The sequence below is a fragment of the Phalangium opilio genome, unplaced genomic scaffold (assembly GCF_054372755.1).
Source record: "Phalangium opilio isolate 3A_F unplaced genomic scaffold, DU_Popi_V2 ptg000041l_1, whole genome shotgun sequence".
NCBI lineage: Eukaryota > Metazoa > Arthropoda > Arachnida > Opiliones > Phalangiidae > Phalangium > Phalangium opilio.
Genome location: NW_028324165.1, coordinates 8,695,198 through 8,706,496, shown reverse-complemented (window position 1 = coordinate 8,706,496; position 11,299 = coordinate 8,695,198). Strand labels below are relative to the sequence as shown.

At 39.8% G+C, this 11,299-nt stretch overlaps 1 long non-coding RNA gene across 1 annotated transcript; it reads left to right on the top strand.

The window, feature by feature from the left end:
* The first annotated feature begins 303 nt into the window (after positions 1-303).
* LOC149679796 (uncharacterized) lies at positions 304-10,914 on the top strand. Its single transcript, XR_016365935.1, has 2 exons — positions 304-721; positions 10,632-10,914. It is a non-coding gene; the product is annotated as an uncharacterized LOC149679796 (long non-coding RNA).
* The last annotated feature ends 385 nt before the right edge of the window (positions 10,915-11,299 follow it).

Here is an 11,299-nt window from a genome sequence, read left to right as displayed (position 1 = left end):
GCCATCCGTAAAACCCTCGCAGTCCCTCACAACTTGTGTTAAGACGTGCATCATTTGTGGTGGCAAAATAAGCTGGTAATGGAACAGAAGTATAGAACATTTTCGACTCAAAATTGATGATTTCCCATAGAACCATCCCACAATACTTCGGTCCTATAATAACCCTCCCTTTTTGGAACACTCTATAACAATTACACTAAAATAAAATCTGTTTAGTAGTTGATGATTTGCCTTTCTTACACATTCCCTTTAAATGATGTACTGTACTACATGCACAAAACTATATATACCGAATATATTTATGTATGTATGTTAAGCCTTTTCCCCATTGACAAGTAACTATATCTAAAAGTAAAGCTGAGCATGTGCCGTTGTTTGAAGCTTCTACATCAGAATGTCAAACTTTTTAGTTGCTTTATATTTAGGTGAAAAAATGGAAAACAGGACTTTGGCAGCATACCTAAGGCTTAGAGGAGACAGGTGAAATGGAGTAGTAATCTCCATACCTATAACGTAGCATCTGTACCGCCATCTAGGGAACCGTAACGAAGTCCTCCCAGCATTCATGAGAACTAGCTTCTATTTTTAAATGGCGCTAGGGGTCAGCACATAACAATCCCAGCTAAAGGTAGTGGCGTGCACGAGGTACTCTGGGAGACTTTCAATGCCGCACAAGGCCCGCGAACGTTTCTCCTCCATCTCACAACTCTCCAAGCCTAAGGTAAGTGCCTTTTACGCGCGAAACGTCTTAGCAAACACCTTTTAAAACGAGCTCAAAAATTATTTATTCCCATTTTTAAAAGGATTTTTTGTATATACCTTTAAAAATCTCTTAACCCAAAAAGCATTTATTTTTTGTATGTGTTTGCACTTTATGTTCTCGTTAACGTTGATTGAATTAAAGAATTCATTTAGGTTAATAAAAATGTATAGTACCTTTAAATTAAATATAAACCTGACCGAGGCTTAGTGATTTTATCTGAAACGCTGTATAAATGGATCCTTTTTAAAAGGGGTGGGGTTGCAGTATCGTCTGCTTAATATTAGGGTTATACGGAACATTGATTGGGTGTATGAAGATGCAAATACGTTATATTAGGCTTGAATGTTGCCAGTCCATCACCAAATTGGCAAATTAGGATGGCCCGTATTGTTTGAAGCCATCCATATCTTGATTAAATAAGTCTTTGTTGACAAACATACACATCATTTGTTCTGTCTCTTCACACCAGCTAAGCCTTTGACAGCGCCTCACCAGGCGTCGCTTTACAAGAACCTATGACGTTCCACCTACGTCACTTCAGTCTCTTAGTAACCAGTGACAAACTTATTTAAACAGTTGTAATGAACTTATGCTGAAATTTGGGCTAAATTATACTGAAGTAGAGAAAACCGAGCTTTTAAATGAGAGTATAAATCCGCATTTTAATTTAACATAACCAAGGCTTAGGAAAATTATCCAAAAAGCTGTAAAAACATTTTTACAAAGCTAGTAATATATAATTGGCTGAAAATTAGGCTTAATTATTGCGATATGCGATAGCGAAAAACTGCTAGAATTCAGTGTCAGAATTTTGGTGAAAAGTTTAATCTTGTTTCTCGTACTTTTGATTTAAGAGAGAAACAGAGAGTTTTTTCGCTTTTTTGATTCTGAACGTGGTATACCATAAGTTCATAAGATATGTTGGCCATAAGTTTGTCACTGGTAACTTAGAAACTGGAGCTTGTAATTTTGAAGTGATTGAAGTAGGTCATAGATTCGAGGTAAAGCGACATACGCCTATTTTTGGCGATGTCAAAGGCTAAGTAATGCCAGGAATAGATATAATTTTAGAAGTAGGAATGGAGAACAGAGTAATCTAGGAGCGCGTCAAATTCCCGGACCCCCTTCCACGGGACGAGGGGGGGGGGCATGAAAGAAGAGTGTAGCGGATAAACTACAGTAGGAATATTTGCTGCTTTAAGTTTTAGATTCATGAGTAGCCATATTTTCCTTATTCATAATAGAACTAGAATCACCCCTTTCAATGTTTCCAGTGGCCTGTAGACCTACTTTTGGGGATGAATTATATTGAGGACCTATGGTTTTTATCAATAGAATCTCCACCGTTGTCCTTGCGAGCTGCCAATTGTTATTGTCCCCCATGCAGTAGCTTAAAAGTATACCTTCACTTTCTTTCGTATAAAATGCCATACCTGGAAGTCTTAGCCCCTTCTGGGCGCCACTTAGTCGCCAAGTATTTTCTATGAACAAAGTCGGTTTGTTTGTAAATGTTAAAGCCCCTTTCGGGCGCCGCTTGGTCGTCAAAGTGTCAAAAGGCTATAGAAGCCGTAAATAAAAGATCTTTGCATGCTCTCTCAATAACCGATGCCAGTACCGATGCCAGTAACTGATAAGTTAAGTTAAGGTAGGGTTAAGTCCCATGGGATACACCACGGTACAGTGCGCGATATTTTCGCGCCAAAATAAATAGCGCGATATTTTCGCGCCAAAATAAATAACCAATAGACGATGGACCTCGAAAAATACCGTACATGATTGGATGCAATTTCAAGCACTCTCAAACATATAAAAGCCGGGAACACTGGTACAAAAGAACCATTACGATTATCTGTTTCAATGCTGATGGAGATCGGGAATTTGGAGCCAACTCAAGTCGACTGAGGGATTCCAGAGGATGCCACTAGCTCGTCCGTCCCGAACCGAGACTATGGACAAGTCATTGAAAGTCCTAGCGCTGGCCGCCAATTTTTAATGGCAAGTTTAAACATAGTTCCGGGTCATAGCCCATCAGATCGTCACCACTAGTTCCCGCGTAATCATCGTACGACGCTCTACTTCATCTAATAGACTTTCGTCAACGTTCGTCGTTCACCGCACCGTTGCAAAGTGATGAGTACTTTTGTGTTAAACTAAAGGCAATTAAAAGCCATCGGTATTAATATATTAATCTGAGACGTCGTAGTAATTAGACCTGGCATCGGTCAAAATGCATGCTGCATGAGTTAAGATATAGCTTTATCATGTTAAACAACTATTTTGGGGGATAACCATATATTAAATAATATTGTAGGGGATTATGTCGTAATAAGGGCAAAAGCCCTCATAGTTAAAATAGCCTTTAGAGGCTCTATGTTTAGACATTTATTTAATATTATAATGGCTATAGTTATATCCTAAAACATTAAAAATATTTCGATACAATTGAATAAAACTGACTCTACGTATGGCAAACCTTCGTTTAATTCTTATTCATACCCTGAAGCCTTAACCGAACAATAGTAGTAGTAGATTTGTTAACGCTTGGCAGCTAGTATAAGCAATGGTAGTAGAAAAAGCGTTACAATTTGGGGGCCCAGCCGGGATTGTTTCTCTATGCTAGTAAACTAGTACCGGAGGCAGTCCGAACTCATTAATTAGTAGGAATGATAGGTGTGGAGATAACTACAATATTCATGTGGTAATTGAGGCCGCATGCAGTCAAGGATTGATCATTCTAGGTGCAAACCAGTTTTTGGCGCATATTCGAGCTGTTCCGATTGTATTATCGCTTACAAAGAGTCCCAAGCTATAGATAGAGCGAAGAGGGCGAGGAACAGACATAGTAACAATATGAATCCAATAACTGGACAACTAGGGGGAGCTTCTAATGGTAGTACGGGAAGTAACTTGGGGGTTACGATAAATAGTCCCAACAATCAAGGTTCGCAGGTAGCTGGAAACAGCGGGATTGCGGGAGTAAACACTCAACCGCAACAAGTAGTCCCTTCCACAGTTAGTAGTAGCAACCTGACATTGAACCCTCCTTCCATAGTGACTCAATCTAGTAGCAATAGTAGTACGTCTACCTTGACCACGCAAGCAATTAGTACTGCACCCACAGGCATGACTTTAATATCTACACCTGCTTTAGCTTTAATGCAGCAACAAATAGCAGCTTTACAAGCTCAAATTCTTCAGCTAACTCAGGCTAGCTCGAGTTCTGTACAATTAAATAGTAGCAATCAACAGACCTCGGGGGTAATTAGCCCGCCATTAGTAGGGGTTAGTTCTTCTTTGTTAACAGTACAGCCTGGAAATAGTCCCAATAATAGCAGTGTTGTTCAAAGTACAGCCACACACAACACTAACATTAGCTCGGCACAAAGTGTTAGTAGCCCGCTAAATCCTTTAGTCACGGTTCCGCCTTATCAACAGCAGTATAGAATGCCCAAAATAAGCACCCCCGTTTTTACGGGTAGACCGTCCGACTTAGGGACAAAGGATTTCTTAGTAAAAGTACGTCAAATAAGGGAAACTTTGGGGATGCCGGATATCAATTTTATACAGGCATGGATTCCTCAAATGTTTATTGGACCCGCATTAGACTGGTGGCAATCGTTGGCAATAAAACCCATAACTTTTGATGAATTCCAGCTTCTAGTAAAAAAGGAGTTTGATTTTCAAGTAAACGACACGGTATTACTGGATAGATTATTAAATAGAAAACAAAAGAATGGGGAACCAGTTCGCGATTATATTAATAGTATGCGCGAAATTTTTTTGCAATTAGAAACCCCGTTAGCTGGTCAACACCAGGTGGAATATGTTTTCCGAAACCTTAATAAGACCATGAAACCTCTGTTATCACTGTTTACATATACTTCCGTTAGTGAACTTCTGGCCCATGCTACCCGCCTCGAAATGGCGCAAGGAGTGGCACCCCAGGGGGGAGATCAAGATAGAGCGGTTCCTCCTGAAACTAGCTACGTTAAGAATGGGACGCCCGAAAGTAGACCCCAGCATAAGTCTTCTAAAAAGTCTAAGTCGAAATCGAGTAGCCGTAGTGGGGAGAGAATAATCATATGTAATGTATGTGGAGTGGAAGGACACAAAACTCCAAACTGTCCTACCGTCACGTGTACCATTTGTAACGAAAAAGGTCACATTCAGAGGTACTGCCCGACAAAAAATTCGGGAAACGGGAGTCGGGGAGGACCGAAAGGGGACGGCCCTGCCCCAAAACAAAAGTAATAAAAACCTTACAAAATAGCCCCCTAGCAGCTGACTGCTTTCAGGTCTCAAACGATACTACCAAAAGTAAATGTCTTATAGAAATTAGCATAGCGGGTGTTCCTACCCTGGCATTATTGGATTCTGGTAGCTCAGTTACCCTTATAGATAGAGAATTTTCCAAAAATTTCGAAAAATTTAAATTTAGGACTTCTTCAATTAATTATAAGCTTAAGGTAGTTGATCAAAGATTTATTATGGCTGATCAATTAATGACAGTACCGTTTGAGTTCCCTGGAAAAAAAATTGAACATGATGCAGTCGTCATGGATAATTTAGCTTACCCTTGTATTATAGGAATAGATTGCCTTAAACATAGCGGTATGATGATTAACTATGGTAATTTAAGCTGGAGTTGGGAGTCGAATCCTTCGGTCGCGTATGACTTCTATAATAGTGGAATAAATTTTAATTTAGAGGAATGCTATTTATTTGAAGATGAGGATTTCGACGTAGAGGCTATAGAGAAGGCGTTAGCAGAAGCTCCCATAGATGAGGAGAAAAGAAATAAGTTACGAGAACTAGTCACAAAATTTAAGTGTGTGTTTTCCACCACTGCTGGATTGACCAAATCGGCGGAGCATTATGTCGACACGGGTGATAGTAAACCGATAGCGTGTCCACCATATCGTAACTCTCCTCGCAAAAAGGAGATAATAGACGAAATAGTCAAAGAGATGCTAGATTTAAATCTCATTGAACCATGTCATAGTCCATGGAGCGCTCCGACCCTACTAGTTGGCAAACCCGATGGAAAATTCCGCCTAGTTATAGACTATAGGAAGGTAAATAGTGTGACTAGAAAGGACTCGTACCCCTTACCAAGAATCGAGGATATATTAGAATCAGTTAGAACCCCCGATTATATTACAGTACTAGATATGAGATCTGGCTACTGGCAAGTGCCCTTGAACGAGAGTAGTCGTGACACCTGTGCCTTCGTAACCCATAGCGGCATCTATCGACCTAGGGTTATGATGTTTGGCCTCACGAATGCTCCGGCAACCTTTCAGAGACTTGTCAACAATTTGTTTGGGCATTTAGCCAAAGAAGGAGTATTTGATTACTTCGATGACTTATACATAGTCTCTGATACCTTCGAAGAGCATTTAAAAAGCTTAGAAAAGGTCCTAACAATTCTGAAAAACGATGGTTTGACAGTTAAGTCCTCGAAGGCCCAGTTCTGCCGGAAAAAAGCTCATATTTTGGGTCATCTTGTTTCAAAACAAGGAATAGAAGTAGATCCGGAGAAGGTTCGCGTCATTAAAGAGTACCCAGTACCGCGCACAGTTAGACAGCTAAGGAGATTTTTGGGAATGGCCGGGTTTTACCGACGTTTTATCCCAAAATTCGCAGATGTAGCTACCCCACTACATCATCTCACCCACGACAACGTTACGTGGCATTGGGGAGAGGAACAACAAAACGCTTTTGATTCCCTTAAAACTAGCTTGACCACCGCCCCTATCATAGTTTCCCCTAACTTTAAGTTACCATTCACGCTCTATACTGACGCTTCGAATGTGGGATTAGGCGCGGTGCTCACACAAACCATAGATGGAAAGACTAACGTCGTCCAATACGCTAGTAGAACTCTTAGCGCGGCCGAAAGAAAGCTGTCAGTCACCGAAAGGGAATGTATGGCAATAGTTTGGGCCATATCAGAAAAGTTTCGCGTTTATCTTGAGGGTAACTTCTTCACAGTAATAACAGACCATAAATCATTAGAATGGCTGAAAAACGCTAAAGACCCCACGGGAAAATTTACCAGGTGGAGCACTAAACTACAATCCTTCGATTTTAAGATTGTGTATATCCCCGGTAAAAACAATGTAGTAGCTGATGCGCTTTCACGCATCCCCGAGGCAAGCGAAACCGAAGAAGCTTTAGTAGCCCTTATTGACCAAGAATTAGGCGAATCCAGAGCTATAACCTTAGATAGGGAAATTATTATAGCCGATCAGCGTGTAGATCCACGAATAGGCCGACTTATATCCTTTCTGGAGGAAGGTAAATGCGGCGGAAGTGATAATATAGGGAAATGGGTTAAGAGAGTAGCGCCATCTTGCAAATTAATGGACGGTATCGTGTATAGAAACGTACCACTAGGTCAAGCGGATGATAACAATGGTTTCGTTCACGCGGGTACTAGTAGAACCCCACGTGGTGATGATAGTGTCACCCATTGTAGCGCCTCTAGCGACTCTAATAAAAGTAGTCCTTCATTGGACTCTTTTAAAATAGTAGTACCCAAAACCCTAATTAAGGTAGTAATTGCGGCATGCCACGACATACCCTCATCGGGTCATCAAGGCAAGGCCAAAACTTTGGAAAGATCGAGGAAGTACTATACCTGGGAAGGGATGACTAAGGACGTTAATAGTTATGTCAAGTCATGTATAGTCTGCCAAGAGCATAAGTCTCCCCCAATTAAACAAGCGGGACTTATGAAGTCAGCAGAGCCTTCTCAACCGTGGGAGGTTATAGGAATAGACCTCAAAGGTGAATTTCCACGAAGTAAAAGGGGTAATACGCAAATATTAACCGTGTTAGATTACTCCACGAAATGGGTCGAAGCCCATGCCTTAAAGAAGGCTACCACAAAAACAATAGCTACCATTCTCATAGACCACGTTTTTACACGTTTTGGTGTCCCAAAGAGAATAGTTTCCGATTCAGGACCTCAATTCGTTTCGAACCTGATGAAGGAAGTCTGTAATTTATTTGAAATCAAGCAGCGGTTTACATCCTTCTATTCACCGCAAAGTAATCAGACTGAAAGGGCAAATAAAAACCTAGGTAACATGATAAAGTGTTACGTCACTGAAAGTCACCAGTATTGGGACGTTGGTTTGCAGCAGTTCGTAATGGCCCTCCGTTCAGCAAAGAACGAATCAACCGGCTACTCGCCATCATTTCTTAATTTTGGTCGTGAAATTAGAGAGGTACCCATTATGAACGTAGACAACCAACTTTCCAAGGCCTGCGAAGCCATTGATCCCTTGCGCAGAGCCGATATTATTCGTGACGCAATTAAAAAGGCTCAAGACAATTTAGTTAAAGCCCAAGACAAAAACGCAGCCCTTTATAACGTTAAGAAGCGGGAGTTTGAATTCGAGAAAGATGATTTAGTTTTAAAGAAAACTCATCACCAGTCAGACGCTGGTAAAAGATTCTCCGCTAAGTTGGCTAATACTTGGGAGGGTCCATTTGTAGTCGACGAAAAATTGTCCCCTTATACTTACAAGTTAAGGACGAGGGATAACAATAACCGTCAGTTGAAAGGGACGTTCCACCTTCGGGAGCTTAAGCTCTTTCATGAGCGCGACCAAGAAAAGGAGGAACAACGTCCAGTAGAAACAAAAGCCAGAAAAAAGCCTAATATTGTTCGCCCTCCAGTAGACAATAGCTTTCAAATGGTATTGCGTAAGCGCATGTAGTTTGCGGTTTAGTTTAGTGTATAACTGGACCTTGGTACCTCTCCAGTTGTACTGACCCTAAGCCTTCCTGTAGATTATTTTTGTAAATTTGTGCAATTTGTGTAAATATCTTAGTTAGTTGTTTTTGTAAGTAGTTTTATTTTTCTTCCGTTTTTTTTTATCAACTTTTAGTTACTTTGCCTCCGAGGTCGTTCGGCTCTAAGGGGTGGGGAGTGTAGCGGATAAACTACAGTAGGAATATTTGCTGCTTTAAGTTTTAGATTCATGAGTAGCCATATTTTCCTTATTCATAATAGAACTAGAATCACCCCTTTCAATGTTTCCAGTGGCCTGTAGACCTACTTTTGGGGATGAATTATATTGAGGACCTATGGTTTTTATCAATAGAATCTCCACCGTTGTCCTTGCGAGCTGCCAATTGTTATTGTCCCCCATGCAGTAGCTTAAAAGTATACCTTCACTTTCTTTCGTATAAAATGCCATACCTGGAAGTCTTAGCCCCTTCTGGGCGCCACTTAGTCGCCAAGTATTTTCTATGAACAAAGTCGGTTTGTTTGTAAATGTTAAAGCCCCTTTCGGGCGCCGCTTGGTCGTCAAAGTGTCAAAAGGCTATAGAAGCCGTAAATAAAAGATCTTTGCATGCTCTCTCAATAACCGATGCCAGTACCGATGCCAGTAACTGATAAGTTAAGTTAAGGTAGGGTTAAGTCCCATGGGATACACCACGGTACAGTGCGCGATATTTTCGCGCCAAAATAAATAGCGCGATATTTTCGCGCCAAAATAAATAACCAATAGACGATGGACCTCGAAAAATACCGTACATGATTGGATGCAATTTCAAGCACTCTCAAACATATAAAAGCCGGGAACACTGGTACAAAAGAACCATTACGATTATCTGTTTCAATGCTGATGGAGATCGGGAATTTGGAGCCAACTCAAGTCGACTGAGGGATTCCAGAGGATGCCACTAGCTCGTCCGTCCCGAACCGAGACTATGGACAAGTCATTGAAAGTCCTAGCGCTGGCCGCCAATTTTTAATGGCAAGTTTAAACATAGTTCCGGGTCATAGCCCATCAGATCGTCACCACTAGTTCCCGCGTAATCATCGTACGACGCTCTACTTCATCTAATAGACTTTCGTCAACGTTCGTCGTTCACCGCACCGTTGCAAAGTGATGAGTACTTTTGTGTTAAACTAAAGGCAATTAAAAGCCATCGGTATTAATATATTAATCTGAGACGTCGTAGTAATTAGACCTGGCATCGGTCAAAATGCATGCTGCATGAGTTAAGATATAGCTTTATCATGTTAAACAACTATTTTGGGGGATAACCATATATTAAATAATATTGTAGGGGATTATGTCGTAATAAGGGCAAAAGCCCTCATAGTTAAAATAGCCTTTAGAGGCTCTATGTTTAGACATTTATTTAATATTATAATGGCTATAGTTATATCCTAAAACATTAAAAATATTTCGATACAATTGAATAAAACTGACTCTACGTATGGCAAACCTTCGTTTAATTCTTATTCATACCCTGAAGCCTTAACCGAACAATAGTAGTAGTAGATTTGTTAACGCTTGGCAGCTAGTATAAGCAATGGTAGTAGAAAAAGCGTTACAAGAGGCGGACGGGTCATAGCGACAGAGGTAAAAAGGAATTACGTATTTTTCGCCGTCCCCGTCAGCAACGTCATCAAAACGTAGTTTAAGTAAGCCAATAAGATAATTTAAACTTTTCGTTACGTGTTGGAGGGAGGGGCTCTATACTGGGTGGTCTATGAGTCGGAATAACTGAAGTAAATACTAACCGTTCTCCATTCCTACTTCTAAAATTAAATCTATCTCTGATAATGCAGACTAAACAGGAGCTAGATGGAAGTCCTGCAAAATTAACCACCGAGTGTAGAACTTCAATTCTCGCTCGTCGTTCTCGAACTAGTTATCTCGAGCTGTAAGTCTCTCAGTAGCATTGCGAACTCTATATATAGTGTTATACTTATGGAACATATCTTATGAGCTTATGGTGGTACTGATTTAAAGGAAGCGGGTCCTTATCTAGCAGCAGCCATTCGGTCGAAAGAACTAAGGTGAAAAAGGGTACAATAATCGTTACATATTTTCAGAGCAGACGAGGATATATAAGACTCATATTTTTCGGTCTGTCTGGAAAGAACAGTAGACGTCAAAAGGAAAAAGCTGAGCTTTATGTAGAACATTTGGAGCAAGTCAACGTTAAAAAGAAAATAACACCACATACAGGGTAGGGTGACCACTGAGAATTTACCACTAAGTTCCATTAAAGGAAATTTAGGAAATTTATCCTTGAAATATAGGAAAATATAGGAACTTGGTCTTTGAAATATAGGAAGTTACAGGAAATTCATCCTTGAAATTTAGGAAAATGTAGAAAAATATAGGAAATTTGTTCTTAAAATATAGGAAAATAAAGGAAATTTGTTCTTAAAATATATTAAAATAAAGGAAATTTGTTCTTAAAATATAGGAAAATAAAGGAAATTTGTTCTTAAAATATAGGAAAATAAAGATATTTATCTTTAAACTATGGGAAAATAAAGAAATTTATCCCTTAGATATAGGAAAATAAGGAAATGTATCCCTTAGATATAGGAAAATAAAGAAATGTATCCCTTAGATGTAGGAAAATATAGGAAATTTATCCTAGAAATAAAGGAAAATACAAGAAAAATATGATAATTGTAATTGAAATATTGGATCTAGGAAATTTATCCCTTAGATGTAGGAAAATATAGGAAATTTATCCTAGACATAA